General features: G+C 40.2%; 1 long non-coding RNA gene across 1 annotated transcript in view; it reads left to right on the top strand.

Moving 5' to 3' along the window:
* Positions 1-14,773, top strand: part of LOC111928798 (uncharacterized) — a 73,050-nt gene extending 58,277 nt beyond the window's left edge. Inside the window, exons 9-10 of the long non-coding RNA XR_002864312.2 lie at positions 13,433-13,491; positions 14,707-14,773. This is a non-coding gene — a long non-coding RNA (uncharacterized LOC111928798). The remainder of the gene's footprint in view (positions 1-13,432; positions 13,492-14,706) is intronic.
* The last annotated feature ends 220 nt before the right edge of the window (positions 14,774-14,993 follow it).

Here is a 14,993-nt window from a genome sequence, read left to right as displayed (position 1 = left end):
AAAATTTCTCAAGCTCTTTCACAAGAACTGGATTCACATTCTTATTGTATTTTGTGACAAATTAGATTTTGCTACTTCTGAAAAAACATACCTTTATGGTCTAACTGGATCAATGCTATTGTGGTTCTGAAAGGCACACTGCTAACACAGCATCGAGTTTCCCTGGGTTAAAATAACACAGTGTGACAAAATAATGTACTAAAAAGTAGGGCTGAGCAGGCTCTTGTTCACAAATTCACTGACCAGTCATTTGACAAGATGAACTCTGATAACTTGCTCAATACTTCTTCACTCTCCACATTGTTTGTGTTCAGTCTCCTTTTTCATTAGGTCTTGCACTTGCAAATCACAACACTGTTCACAACCAACTATTTAAGTTTTCTTGCCATGGGAGATTGCAAAGGAAGGCGGCTTCTGTTGCTCTTTTAATCTCTTGCCCAAGAAATTGTGCCTCTGTAATGCTCTTTCATTTATTACTTATCACTCACAGCTTCATTTTTTGTTGTCTCACACCTCCTTGTCATAGTAATTAAGGGTGTGACTGAATTTACATCACCTTGCAGTGTGGGGAGCAGGGAAGAAAGGAAGGGAGACAATGGTGCACACACCCTGTTCATCTCAGAAAAATGGTCTGTATACACAACATGCAGTTAGTTCAGCTGTAGTAAAAACCAAAGGAAATGCTGTTTTCTTACATTGCAGTCAGCTAGAAGCTATTATATAAACTTCCACTATTGGCATCAAAATAAATCTTGGCTTCCAAATAAAGCAGTATAAGTTTTCTTTGCAGGTTCATAGAGTAGCTCCCAATTTACATCTTATATACAGAATCTGTGGCAGGAATGTGTATTAACTTTTTCATCAAAGTGTTGATCTTTGCTTTGTAGCCTGTGAGGCTTTCCATCACTTCTTTATTGCTTTCGAGGCTGGTAGTGTGCTCACAGTGAGGACTGCTAAAAGTTATTTTTCCTTAATCCTTCTCCATCACATGCTTGGACCTAGAGTCTAAGCCTAGCTTATAGACTTTAAAGTTAACCTTAAGTATTCATGAAAGAAACTTACTGCAAATATAACAGTGGCCTCTGTAGCTTCTTTGTTTATAATTTAAAATGTTATGGTTTTTTGAAGGGGATTTAAAACAAAATATCATTTGAAGTCATAAAATGCACATCCATGAAAGAAGTCTTGTGGCTCAAAATACAATGTAGGCACAGGAGTAAACTGCTCTGGCAATGAAGTGCTCTCAAATACCCTTGCCATGTAGAATGACTAACCTGCTAAAATCATACTTATCAGCTCATACAAATGAACAGATAGGTTTCAGTAAAATGCAGGACTTTTCTGATAAATCACAACTATTTCCATGGAAATTATAAGGGTTTTGCTACTTGGGCTATTTCTGTGGATCTGTTGTGTCACTGCTATATACTGTTTTCAAGTTGCACTTGTGTGAAAGATTTTACTGGCTGGAAATCATGATTTCTAGTTTGAGGAAAGTTTTTGTAGAGAAACTTTGCTGATCCTGATCATATCTTGATATAATAGAGTTCTTTTACTAAATTTAGATCTTAGACTCGCTTGCACTTTAGGCCAGGGTTAAGGATTATCCCATAAAGGATAGGTTTGCATTCTAAGTTAATGAGAAGAAGGAAAAGATTAGAGGGTGGCATTCATTGGTAAATTAGGAATGTCCTACATTTGTGGTGAGTTAACATTATATGGAAATGTATACTGTATTACCAGTTTTCTTCTTGTACCCTGTGTATTTCTCCATACTTTCTACTATTTCTCAATTTTTGTAGAACAGTCCATCAAGAATTTTTCTGGTGATTGACAGTATAGTGTGTTAGGTATGCTGAGATTTTTATTTGGATGTATGCTTTCAAAGCAAACTTTCATCTGTAGTAAAAGGTTTTGGGCAAATTATGAGTCATAAAACCATCATTATTCTTAATAGGTGAACAAGAGAAGCCACTCTTTTCACCAGAATCTGACACAAGTGAGGCGACTGCATAAGAATTTTGTGAACTTGAAAAAGCATGGAAGGAGTAATCAATGTTATGTGGTGGAAATGACAGGTGCAGAGCAACAATCAGCCACCTCAACAGAGTCAGATATGGCTGGAAAGGTTCCAGAGTACATTTCTGCTGAACTGTGGGCAGAGATGCTGCTGTGCCCAGTCCCTCCTCGGCCACTGAAACGATGGCTGTGCCTTTGCCTACCTCAGTGTCAAGTGCTTCTTCTTTAAGTTTTGGGACAGCAGGCTAAAAGGAACAGGCAACCATTCCTTTAGACCCACACAGCTCACATCTACTCCAGTCCCATTGCAGGCTGTTGTGGCTGAAATACTGAGGCTATGCTGCTGATCTGTCTCAGCTCTGACATGTGGCCCTGCATGGCAGCACCTGAATTATCTCCCTCAGGCTCCTTGTGCTGCAGGTACTGCAGGCTGCCTGTCGGGCTGCTTTGGCTGCTGATAAACCACAGGACTTTGCTGTCCACGTAATGGTTTAGAACAGTTTTGTGACTACTCTGACCCTCCTGTGATGAGACTTAATACACATTAACCTTCTTGGGAGGGAAAAGACCACGCTCAGGTATCTGGGCTCCTTATTACATAATGCCTCTAAACTCGCTTTACAGAGGCAGGAATGAGCATGAATTAGCGCTAAATGAAACAAGGAAGAGAGGAAAGACAAGTGTTTTTTGTGTATGGATATGTCTTGCGGGGAATGACCTACAGAGAAACTGTGCAAGTGAAAGGATTTTGGTAATGGCTAACACTCAGTGAGCAGTCAAATCCAATGAAGATATGCCTTATAAATCAGCTGTGCTATATGAAAGAGAGGTGCAGAAAATTACCAATGCATTTCTCAATATAATAAGTGCTTTTTAACAGAATAGGCAGAAGATGATGCTGCACAAGGGCCTATCTTATATAGCTTTAGTTTTATAATGAGACCACAGCAACTACCTTTCTTCATTAGCAAAAAAAATGCTTTCTTTAAACATAAATGCTAGTAGTTGCATAATATGAAACTTACTGATGCATATAATGGTAGCATTGGGCTGTCTGAGCACAATGTACGCTTTAAAATTAATCTCTGCACAGATCAGCAAGCACATGCAGATTCTCTCATGTTGACAAGAGCAGTGTACTTCTTTAGGAGAAGCCAAACTTTCAAAGCCCAGCAGCTGGAGTTTGCAAGCTTGTTGTTCCGTTATTAACTCTGTAAGCCTTAGGGAAGGGGTAATGGATGAGATGATCTCAAGAGGTCTGTCCCAGACCTACTTTGTTTGGTTTCATGGTTCCTAACCAAGCAAGCAATAAGCACAAGTGTTCTCTGAAATGAGCAGAGGGAAAGAGATGTGCATTAGTTATGCAAGGTACTCTGTTCAGTTCAAAGCTATTTGCTCCATTCCAGAGTTCAGCAAAGAACAGGTGCAAGGAGCCACAGCCACAAGGATGTGCTTAGCAGGACCCTATGTCCCCCAGTGATGCTGAATGTACTTTGAGGAAAACCCTGAGGCTGTAAAGAATTGATTTCACAGGACTGGGTTTTGGCAGGACAAGACTGTTACAGAGAACCTCTCCCAAAAGGCCTGAAATGAGCAGACCCTGCCAACACTGCTCATCAAAATTCACTTTCAGCAAGAAAAAGTGTCATTTTACAGTGATACCAAAATCACTCAACCTATATTGTAAATACCAGGGATTTGAATCCAAATGGCAGAAACGTACTGGGTTTCCCTGTTGCTGACTTCTGTGCTGTGATCCTTTAGGAAGTGTGGGTCTGGGGGCAGAGACACCCACTCAGGGCAAGGCCAGCACTGCATCCAACCACATTTGCTTGGGGCTTTGTCTCCTCAAGACTTGAAAGCCCCTGTGGTCTGATATTCTTGTGGTAATCTGTCCTCCCAGTGGATAAAATTCAATCCATTATGTGCTCCCAGGACTGTGGTTGACAGATTAACCAAGTCTGGCTACAGACTAGCTGTATCTCACCTCTTTGCAGACCTTCTGGTGCTCCAGTTATCATCTTCATCCACCCCTTGCAGCTTGCCTCAAAGAGACTTTTCTTGCATATTTGGTGGTTTCAAGTAAGAGCTCCACTTTTTTCCTCCCTCTTTTTATGGAAAAGGAAGAACACATTTCTTTAGAATAAAATATGACTCAGTCTTTTTGCAGTACTTTGACTACAACAATGCATTTCTGTGTTTCTTCCTTTGCCTTCTTCCAAAAAATCAAGCAAGCCTTCAGTTCAAATTTTAAATGTAACCCAGATGAGTTGTAGGATTTTGTTATGCGTTATAGAATACTTGTACATTTATGAGCTCAGGTCAGAATTTTCCTTGTGTCTAGAAGAAAGAGCTATCTTCCCCCATCAGCTTTCAGGGGCTTTCAGGCATACATGAAAATACTCTGAGTGATTTAGGTACCTGCTGAAAGTCATTCAGACAGAGGACCTATTGCACTTTTAAAAATATGACTTTCTTCAATGTGTTAAAAATCCCAGCTGTGACAGCTGTGGTGATAAGGCGTTATGTTGAACTCTGCCTTTTTTGTAAAGCAGGATAGTTTTTCTCTGTCTTCTGGCAGATATGCAATCCAGAAAAACAAGTCATTAAAAGATTCATTTGTAAGGATAAACAGAATTGACAAATAAAGCTGTTTTTTGAAACTAGGCTGAAAAAGTATTTTTTTCTTGAGAGGTGATGATAGATTTCAAAGCTCAGTCCGTGCTACCTAATGCCTACACCACAATTCTTCCCCCAATTAGCTGTTTGTAAGGCAGTGCCATCTTCCACTTGTCACATTATAGACTTTATTCAAATGAAATACCTGAAAGAAAAACCTCCAACCTGTCCAGTACTACCGAGCAGAATTCCATTATGTAAATCTGCTTCCATATTTTGAGAACAAATGATAGGCAGGACATGAAATGGAAAAACAAATTATACTTGCACAAGTAAAAGATCAGTCAGGCAATGTACTGAGGTATCATTAGGGCTGATGAATCACTATTATCATTATAAAAATAACATATAATGCTTCAAATCCTGCATCGTGGTTGACTTCTTTGCTGATGAATATTTATGCAGTTTCTTTTGTTGCTTTGTGTGTCTAACAGACGCCAAGCTAAGTTCAATAGACAAATTGCATCTCTGTGAACTGTCACAGCCTTGTCCGTGTTTTTTCTAGCAAACTGAAGTTAAACAGCGAAGTAGAATAAATAAACAGAGGTCAGAACTTCCATCTCCCTACAAGATTCAATCAACTTTCAAAGATTCCACAGATAAATTCAAAGATTCAAAAATCAAAGATTCCACAGATAAATAATCTGTGGAATAATTCAGTTCAGATCAAAGAAGAAATGAAATTTAAATCTTCTTTATTTGAAGCGAACCCTTGTGTTTCTGCACTCCGAGGATCATAAGTTACCTAACCAATGTGTGTGGCATAACGTAATTAGCCACTTACTTCTACTAAATTTCTCAATATTCTTTGTGTCTGTGTTCCTTACCTTCAGCGCAGGATGGGAGAATTATAAGTGTATGGGGTTTATTAGCAAATAAGGCTTATAAACAAAAAATTGCAAGGAGGAAAACAAAGATGGCTAGATAATGATGTCTGGAGACACAAAATCTGAGGCCAACATCATTTACAACCTTTTTCAATTGGCAATAAATCAGTTCAATTAACTCAGTGCCTTAGCATAATCTTGTTCCCAAACAAACTTTAATTTTAGCACAGTAGTTTTTATAGTAGGTGGGGTTTTTTGGGGTTTTTTTGGGTTTGTTTTTTTTTTTTTGTGCCTCCAGATGTACAGTCCTATTGATCTGCTTTGCAAGCTTTCTGTAGAAGGTGGAATCAATGGAGCACTCTCACCCGAACAACTCTGAAGTAGAATTTATAGATTTGGGGAAATGACTTAATTGCTGGAATGATGCTTGTAGCTAAGCCTGCCTGCTTATACTTGTGCAACTACTGTGCATTATCCAAGTCCCAGGCATCAAATATATAACACTATATACAAGTAACAAGGAAAATAATATAAATACTTCTGGAATGTCATCACTTATTTTACACAGAATTAACCCTGGTGCTCACACAGGCTCATACCATCTCTGAATTTTGTCCTTAATTTTTCCCAGAACATCTCTGACCCTCTTGACATTTCCTAAGATGCACAAGGCTTCCCACGGCTGACTGTGACTATACGAAAGCAGAGTTTGCCAGTTAAAAACCACACCAGGCAGAACTCGGTAAAGGATTTTCTCCTCTCTCAGTGTCAACCACTTTTTTCTGTCTTCATGTGGAAAGTCTCTCCTTGCAAAAGCAGCATGTGGGATTTGCAATGATTCAAAGGGCTAAGGAGATACATGCCTTCCAAGAAGCAAATAGCTCAGCATCACTAAGTGATAGATTTGCAAAGATCATGGGTCTAGCTTGATAAGTAGAAGCTCACACAATAGTTGATTCTCCCTCATCAGCTTGACTGTTGCAGTGTCCATCAGCACAGTCCCACCAGTCACTGTGATTACTTACAGCCCAACCTCTCCTCCAAGACCTTGTAGTCCCTCTGTTCCAACTTCTTCAGAAGGCAAACTTGTTGATATTTAAAAATTACATTATTTTTAATTAATTATTTTTAATAATAAAAATTATTATTGGACTGTAGCCAAGCAGTGAGCATATTTTGGAGGGGACAGGGGTTTCTTTGCTTTGTTAAGGGTGTTTTTATTTGTTTTGTTTTGCCTGGTAATGCAACACTCTATATCTTTTGGGCAGCTTTGTTCAGGAAATTTTTTATGTCTTCACAGAAACCATCACCTGCCATACCCAGATATACAGAAAGTACTGAGCCTCACTCTGAATACCTCCTACTTCTGTGGCTGGCTGCTCCCAGGATGTTTTCCAGTGATGCCTTTGCCAAGGAGTCCAACAATGTCTAACACCACACCATTTGCTAGCACTTCTGATTCCTGAAGAAAACATTAGGTCTGGAATCAGAGGCGTGATTTTACAAGGGAATCTTTTACATACCTGCACAAAACTGTCTTTAGCCAGTAGCTCTTCAAGTGGCACCGTAAAGTCATTTGGTTCACCTGCTTGACCAGCTTCTAATTGGATATAATGAAGCAATGCAAGATCGCTGTACACACTCCCTCCAGCACCACTCTTACATCTCATCACAGAGATGTAAGCTCCTTACATCTCTGTGATGAGGTCAGCAGGACAATCTCGTACGTGCCGGGCTCTCCATGCAGCTGACAGTCCCACCCAGCTAATGAGGCTTTACTGCTATTCCAGTGCCATTTTTATTCACTCGTCCTTAGATTTACACTTCTCCTCTGCAAGTACCACATGGGCATATCAGGTTCCTAATGCAAAACAAAGACACGATCTGGTGGTGTGCATTACACATGTAGGCCTTTCGCTAAAAATCAGCTGCGCGTTAAATGGATGGTATTTCTGTTTAAAACAGCTAGCATGGTCTGAACAGATACAATGTGAGCTGGTTGCCTAGGCAACAAAATTCCTCAAACTGGAGGGGTCTGTAACAGAAGATGTTTATTTAGCTGTAATTTTGGGGCCTGGTTTCTAAAAATCTTAATTGACTCCTTTCAAATGTATTTTATCTAGTGATAATGCTACATTATCATGCAACAGCTAGGACAGATTCATCTACTGTATCTCTGGTGCAAATTATAGATATAAAGCACATAAAATAGAGACAAAGGTTAAAGGGCAACTTGTTTCACAGTTTGGCAATTGTTTAGATGATTGAGCCTTGCCTCTTGGCTGCTAGGTTCACTGTATATTTGTTTATTGACTTCATTCGTAAAAAGCATAAAAAATTATTTTTATCAATTTGACTGCAACTGGGCTATCAGATACCAAAATTCTTGATCTTGTTTTTTATTAAGTTCTGTGTTTTCTATAATGTTTTCTGTAAGTCTCCCTGCAGCATGCTTCTCCCCACGTAACTCAGCACCATGGATAGCGGTTCTTCCTAATCCTGGAAATGCTGCTGGGCTTGTTATGCAGTATTGTAGATGTTTTTGTTTTGCTTCACTCTTGCGTTTTTTTTGACTAAATGGGACGGGCTTTTTCTCTCAGTAGAGTATGACTTCAGTCTCCCTTAATAACCCCTGTCTTCCAGATGCATGCAGAAGTAGGGTTGCACGTTAGGATGGCTTTTGCAGCAAGGCTTTTAGGTCTCAGTGCTCCTGCTTTGGGAGCTGTGCATCCATGGCAGGGCAGCTGTGCCACTCCCAGGGCTTGAATCTGTGTCTTAGGGGCTAGATCAGACTGCTGTGAAGGGGAACACTGCAGGGCACAGCCATTCCAGCAGTGCAAAGGTGGGGGTGGCTGTGCATCTAAGGGGATGCTGCAACACCATGTTGGGGAGAACCATTTCTGGTATTCCGGCATCACTTTTCCAGGAGTTCAGCACCCATAGCTGGAGGGAAAATCCCAAAACGTTTGACTTCCACTAGTGTCATTATTTAACTGAGGAGATAGTCAAAAATATTCAGTGTTAAGTAACTTCTGTTCTTACAGCATCTGAGGCCTCTGAAAAGCCAAGCAGATCATGGCAACATGGGCACATCCTGCAGGTCTGTGGCAGCTGGCAAATTGCTTTCAGAGGAGACTGTGTGTGCAAAGTTCTCCCCACTCCGGATCTCTTGGGAACCAAGTTTTCTGGCTTTCCAGGGACTTTGAAAGGAATTAAAATTAATAGGAAGTGAGCATTCAGATTTCTTTAGAAGTTTCAAAAGCAAAGGCTTAATGTTTCTGTGGGTGGTTTATTCCAAAGTGCTTGAAAGATTTGAGAGCACAAAGCTCCCTGAAAGGCAGCAGGACTCCTCAATCCCTTTAGGGAGAGGATTGTGGGCTGCTTACCCAAAGACAGGTAGAAAATATCTCCCTGAACAAAAAGTTGAGAATTCTCCACCTTGTGTTTCCTTTCTGCTCACCTGGATTATACTGATCTGCACTGAAAGCAAATGTAGGACTGGGAATCAATCACACATAAGTTACTTCTGCTGTCTGAATTTAGGTGTTTCTTAGTCCTTGGCTGGAGCTGTGGTTTAGGGAGAGGCATGTGCAGTTTTGTGAATTTTAACTGTGGGAGGAAAGAATTTGGTGTGCAAGTGGTCTGGACAGCAGAAACCTTGCACAGGTTATGGTGATATTACTTTTGTTTTGCCTTCTCCTCCAATATTAAATCTCAAATTAAATTAATTATATCCTAAATCAATACCGATTTCTCCATTTTAGATTTGAAATTTATCATCACTGTTTTCCACAGATGTTTTTAAAAACCTTTGGTAAGTGTATCTTGGATGCAACACATGGAAACAGTCATGTGCACTCGTGCTTGTGTATTCATGAAATAGAAATTAAACTGATTTGAGGAAATCTGGTAAAAACAACCTGTCAAATGTACTAAAGTTTCTGTGCAAAATGCAGGCAGAAAAATGTTTTCTGCTCAGCTGAGTTTGCCTCATCCTCTTCTTGCTGACCCATTTGCTCCCTCTCCTGAGGATGAGATCTGTCTCACTTTCATTAGGCTTCTCTAAAAGTTCAGACAGCATGGTTTGCTGTTCTCTGCAGATAGATTTTGGCTTTAAAAGCTCATTCTTGCGGTATGATTATGAAAGTACTACTGAATTTTATGATTCTATTTTTTTATTCTTAATTGTCCATCAGCTTTTTTTACCTGAAAATCTCAGTGATTTAGATAGAGATGTCAGATTCAGCTCAAAGGAGCTGCCATGATAGCAGCCTGTCACTAGGACCTCTCAGTGACTCAAAATAAGATGCTTTGCTCCTAAGCCTTCTTTTGCATGTAGCTCTGGACATTTATTGTGATAAGTTCAGCTTAGACAGATGTGTTCACATGTCTTGTTCTTACAGTAAAAAGGAGAGATGAAAAAATGTACAACTAATTGTCAGTGGGGTAATGAATTCCCTCATACTCTGACAGAGCCTGTTAATTAAGTTTTAAGGATTGTTTAACTAATTTTGCTTGGAAAAGGGTAGCTACACACCAGAAGGGTAGAGATCTGTGCAATGCTAGTCAGGATTAAAAACTCTGTTTTAGGTTGATACAAAATAAACACCAAATATAAAGTCTTAGTCACCTAAAATATTTTAAAGCAATTTTTCTCTTTTCTAAAAATTATTATTACTATTATTATTTCTTCAGTGTTTGATTGAGGTTTTGAGATGTTTTAAGGGTAAGAATGAACATTTGGAAAGGAACAGTCATTTGGAATTGAATGACAGAAGTATTTGTTTAAAGAAAACAAAACAGAACAAAACAACAAAAACTTAAAAAGAAACAAAAAAAAAACCCAAAAAAATCCCAGTCCAACATACCAACCTGACATGTCTTGATTGTTACCATCGTGTACCTTGTTCTTTCCCTAGACCTTCACTGACATGAGGAGCAAAAGCAAACTGAGAGGTTCTTTCTTCAAAAAAATACTGTAGTATTACCAGATGACCATTTTTTTTTTCTCCCAAAGCATTCTTTGATAGAACAAAAAAAAAAAAAATCCTTTGTGCTTATCTAAGAGCATGGTGACATTCATCTGAATTGCAGGTGAGCTCACAGAGAACTACAGATCTTCTGCTATCAGCAAAAAACAGCTTTTGAGTTAGCTCTGCACTGGAATAGCTGAAATCCTCTTCAACTGAAAGCAGTGACAGCACAGTCCTTTACGAGAAAAACAAACAAACTGAAACCAATCTGTGGGGCATTTATTAAATCACATAGCCAGAATCCATGTATAGAGTGTTTTAAGTCAGTAAAATCTGCTCATGGGAAATACACTTGGGAGCAAAAGTACTTAGAATTTCTCAGTGTCATTTTACTTTGCTTTAATTTTCAAGTTAAATTTGGAATAACTTAATACTTTTTCTGAAATGTGGTAGGGCACAGAATCTAATAACTGGAGAATGGCAAAAAACCTAGGATTGGAGTCAAGAAACACATACAGGTGACTTCTGAACCCTTGCTGCTTCCATGGCTTATCTTACCCAATATGATATATGCTTACTTGCTCTTAATAGCAGTGGAAAGTACTAATATGCTCCTTTCTTATTTTTTTGTCTCTGGTGAGAGGAAATTTATGTCAGTCCATCGTTGGGCAGTACTGGGTGGTTCTGTTGAAATCAGAGCTGGCTGGTGTTTTCCTGCAGTAGCAGATAGACCAGTCCAGCTATCACATTACTGTTCTGTGTCTCCTGCTGGTTTTCCCTGTCCCAGGATCCACATCATCCACTGTGCATCCATCTCATCTCCATGCTGAAGTGCAGACCCAGACATTCCTGAACACAAAAGGCCTAAACCAGGCCCCATCTTCCAACTTCATTTCTAGTGTCTGCTGCCCTTGGTTTGACAGAGAGACTTTTTTTGAGCCTGACACTGAAGACATGCCCTTACAAAGTCCCAGTGGTGTGCTCAGCACCCTCCACAGCTGTTGAGGAAGTGCAGTGATGGAAGTCAGAGCTTCTATATACAGAAACCCTCCTTCTTTTGCAGTCAGCTTTTCCCACTCCTTTTTTCCACAACCCAAATCATCCAACAGGCTGATGACCTTCCAACAGGTCATATTGAATCCCTTTCAGAGAACACCTTCATTCCCTTCATATCTCTACAAGACTAAAACATTTCTTGAGAGTTTTAAGAAAGATACGTACAAGCTGCTGGCCTGCAGTGGTCCCAGCACAGCAAAAAAAGGAAACAAGAAGTTTGTCCTGCAGATTTGGTGACTCAAAGGAATATGAAGGGCCCAGTGTAAAGAAATTTTGTAAATCAACGCGGGAATCACTCCAATCATCTGCAAAGACACCTGAGAACAGCTTAGAAATAATTTCTTATGTTAAATATTTATCCTGTAGTGATTGCCTGAGGAGGAACCACTTCACAAATGTTATGGTCAACATAATGGCTGATTAGAGAAGGGTCTTTTCAACTTCCACATGTAGCCAGCTCAGAGAAATTTTGTCTGTTCACCTGAATGGGAAAAATACCTTTGAAGCCCATCTATACAAAGGGAAATAGCTGTATTTCAAGCAGGTAAATCACAGTTAATGTTCTTTGTGGGGTTCTGCATTGGGAAGCCTTACTGAAGGCAGCTGGATCTAGGAATATTTGCAGTGTTGATCTGTTTTTGGAAGCACCAAACCTACTTCTTGCATTTCAGGGATTTTCAGATGTTTGTTCTGTATTTCTTTAAGTTTCCTGAGTCCTGTGAGGGCTTAGGTCACTCCATCCTGCTCACCAGGATAGGGCACAGGAGTTTTTGACCTCGCATGCCCCAGTGGCATCTGTTATCTTTCTTTTTTATAATTTTTGCTTTCTTTCTCCATTTCTATGGCAACTTTTAACAATGTCCCCTCTATTATGCAGTTCAGCATAACTTTAAAAAAAAAAACCTGTTAAATTTTCAACAGGGTCAGATGTCAGGCTTTTTAGAATGAGATTGAACATTTGGCTGGCAAAGCTCATCTTGGCAAAGCAGAGAAAAATTCCTTTGTGGGGAAGCTTTTTCCGAAATGTGCAGTATGTCCTGTGATTGTGGGTGATGATATCTCTGCACTGTATCCCCAGCATGAGGTAAAGGCAGGGTGACAACAGCAGAAAAAGATCAGCCAGAAGTCTGGACTATGAGTATCTTTTTAGGCGATTGCATGCACTTGTCTCATTGTGCTGCTCTGTGGGTTTCTCTGCAAGAACAAGGCACTCTAGCAGACTTGTCCTCCTGGCACCACAGCAAAGGGACAGTTTAGAAGGAGGCTTTGCTTCTCATCTTGCTTTATTTAATTAGAAGAATCCAGAGCTACCAAGCTGCCCTCATCCTTGCTTACTAATAACACCTGAATCTTGCATAGAAAAATGCAGTGATAAAAGACAGTATCCACAGGTCTCATGTTATGCCCATTTGTTCCCCAGAAATTATGGTAGGTGTGATGAGCCACCCAGTCACTGCACAGCTGTGAATGACAATATTTTAGCAAAAGCCTTGTAAAAATTGCTGCTGTGGTAGTTCTTCTCCACCACCCTAAGAGAAGCTGAAGTTGACAGACATTATATTCAAGAGCTGGAGTCCTCAGTGTAGGACTTAAATATTCATGGGGGGGTCTTCCAAAAGTCTGGTCTGACTAGTTTTGCCTCTGGAAATGAGAAGGGGCTCTGACCTTGTATTTGCACTTGGGGAAGAATGACAGAAGCCCTTCCTGTACACCAAGCCTGCAAATAAGATCAAAGGTGGTTTAGAGATCAGATCCTAACAGGAGTTTGGGAAGAGCAAATAGCAGGTTTATAAAAAATTCTGATATGTAGAATGAAGACCAGCAGTTTCAGAAATACCGTGTTTATCACTGATACACTCAATTAATTTTTGTCTTCAGCTCTAGGAATGGAACGGAGGGAACTCATGTGCATTGTCTACACCTGATAGTACTGAGAGGTGAGTGATGGTCAAGATCTAGACCGTGCGTCCCCAGGGGTGGGAGCTGAGGTCTGTGTCTGGGGCATTCCTGCCAAGACACAGAAACACAGCTGGCCCCTGTGAGCTGGGAGAAGCAGAGGGGTTGCACTGGGGGGTAGGTGTTGCCTCTGCATCTGTGATGGAATTCGTAGGGAGACAGAAATGCAGGAAGCGTTATTTCGAAGCAGTCCCTCCCTCTCTTACTTTGAGGGAAGCAGAGCAGCTGTCAGGAGGAATATCCCTATTCCATATGGCTGTTCCATGTAAATATAGCTCTGTAAACAAAGACCTGTCTGGGAATTAATCCCAGGGTGACTAAAAATACATGGTCACACTTTTGCTGGCTCTTATACCCCTCAAAGAAGTAATAGAGGCTGGATTATCTATTTTAAAGAGATTCTTTATATTTTGCATTTAAGTATTCATATTTATGTAAAAAATAAACCTCATTCACCCTCCTCTTTTTAAATCACAGCCATATTCTGTTGCTTCTAGAGGAAGTTTGTGCTTGTTTCAGTGCTTTGAAATTAATTTTATATTCAAATAACGCCCTTCCTCACTTGAATTTTTGAAAAGTACAGGGAACTAAAGGGTGTTGGCAAGTCCATTTCTTTAAAAGGAAGATTTGAAAGCATTTAGGGCTGTTTTGATAATCCCTCTACTGAGCTACTTTATAACTTCAGACTCTAAAATACTTCCCTGACTCTGGCCTGAATCACTTCAAAAACAGAATTTAAACACTTAAGTCATTAGGAGCAAAAATTCTACCGGTAACGCGTAAGTCCTTCTGAGAGTACGGCTCGGTGTCTTTGGCAGCAAGTCCAGAGATCCCACTTGTCAGACAAGTTTTGCTAACAAGAAAATCCCCTCGACTCTGAGAATTAAAATGCTGTGACACCCTGCAAGTCATACACTCATTGTAGCACCCTGTCTTCAAAGTTCAACGCCTTGTTCAGGTCTCTCACATCAGAAAACTGTTGCCTTCATAAGCCAGGAGATGCACAGGCATCTCCCCAGAAAGAGCAAAGCATGGCAAAACAGAAGCAAAAATAATTGGTGTAGACAAGTTAGATGACCTACCTAATTGCACAGTAAATTGGTAATGCCTTTGTATGCAGACATAGGAGAGGAGTTAAATATAGATCCTGGCTTGTATTCTTCAACATGAGAGTGTGGTTGGTTATTTTTTTGCAGAAGGGGAAATCAATCACAGAGCTGGAGTACTACAGACAAGTCACCTTGTGATTCTGCCCTGCCCTAGGTAATACCTGGAATAGTTTAGACCTGCATTTTGCCTAAAACTGGATGCCTACTGTCACAGGGTAGATGGGAAATATGACCTGTGGGAGGCAACTGTTTTTCTGGAGAGGTAGCCCACTGTCTGTCTGGATGAGAACATTTCTGCCCTTGGTCTGCAGTCTGCCTAAGGGGTTAGATCACAGAATTCTACAATATGCCAAGTTTGGAGGGACCCATCAAGA

The sequence above is a fragment of the Cyanistes caeruleus genome, chromosome 5, assembly GCF_971803275.1.
Source record: "Cyanistes caeruleus chromosome 5, bCyaCae1.hap1.1, whole genome shotgun sequence".
NCBI lineage: Eukaryota > Metazoa > Chordata > Aves > Passeriformes > Paridae > Cyanistes > Cyanistes caeruleus.
Note: the sequence above shows the minus strand (reverse complement) of the source record. Positions and strands in the feature narration are given on the sequence as shown.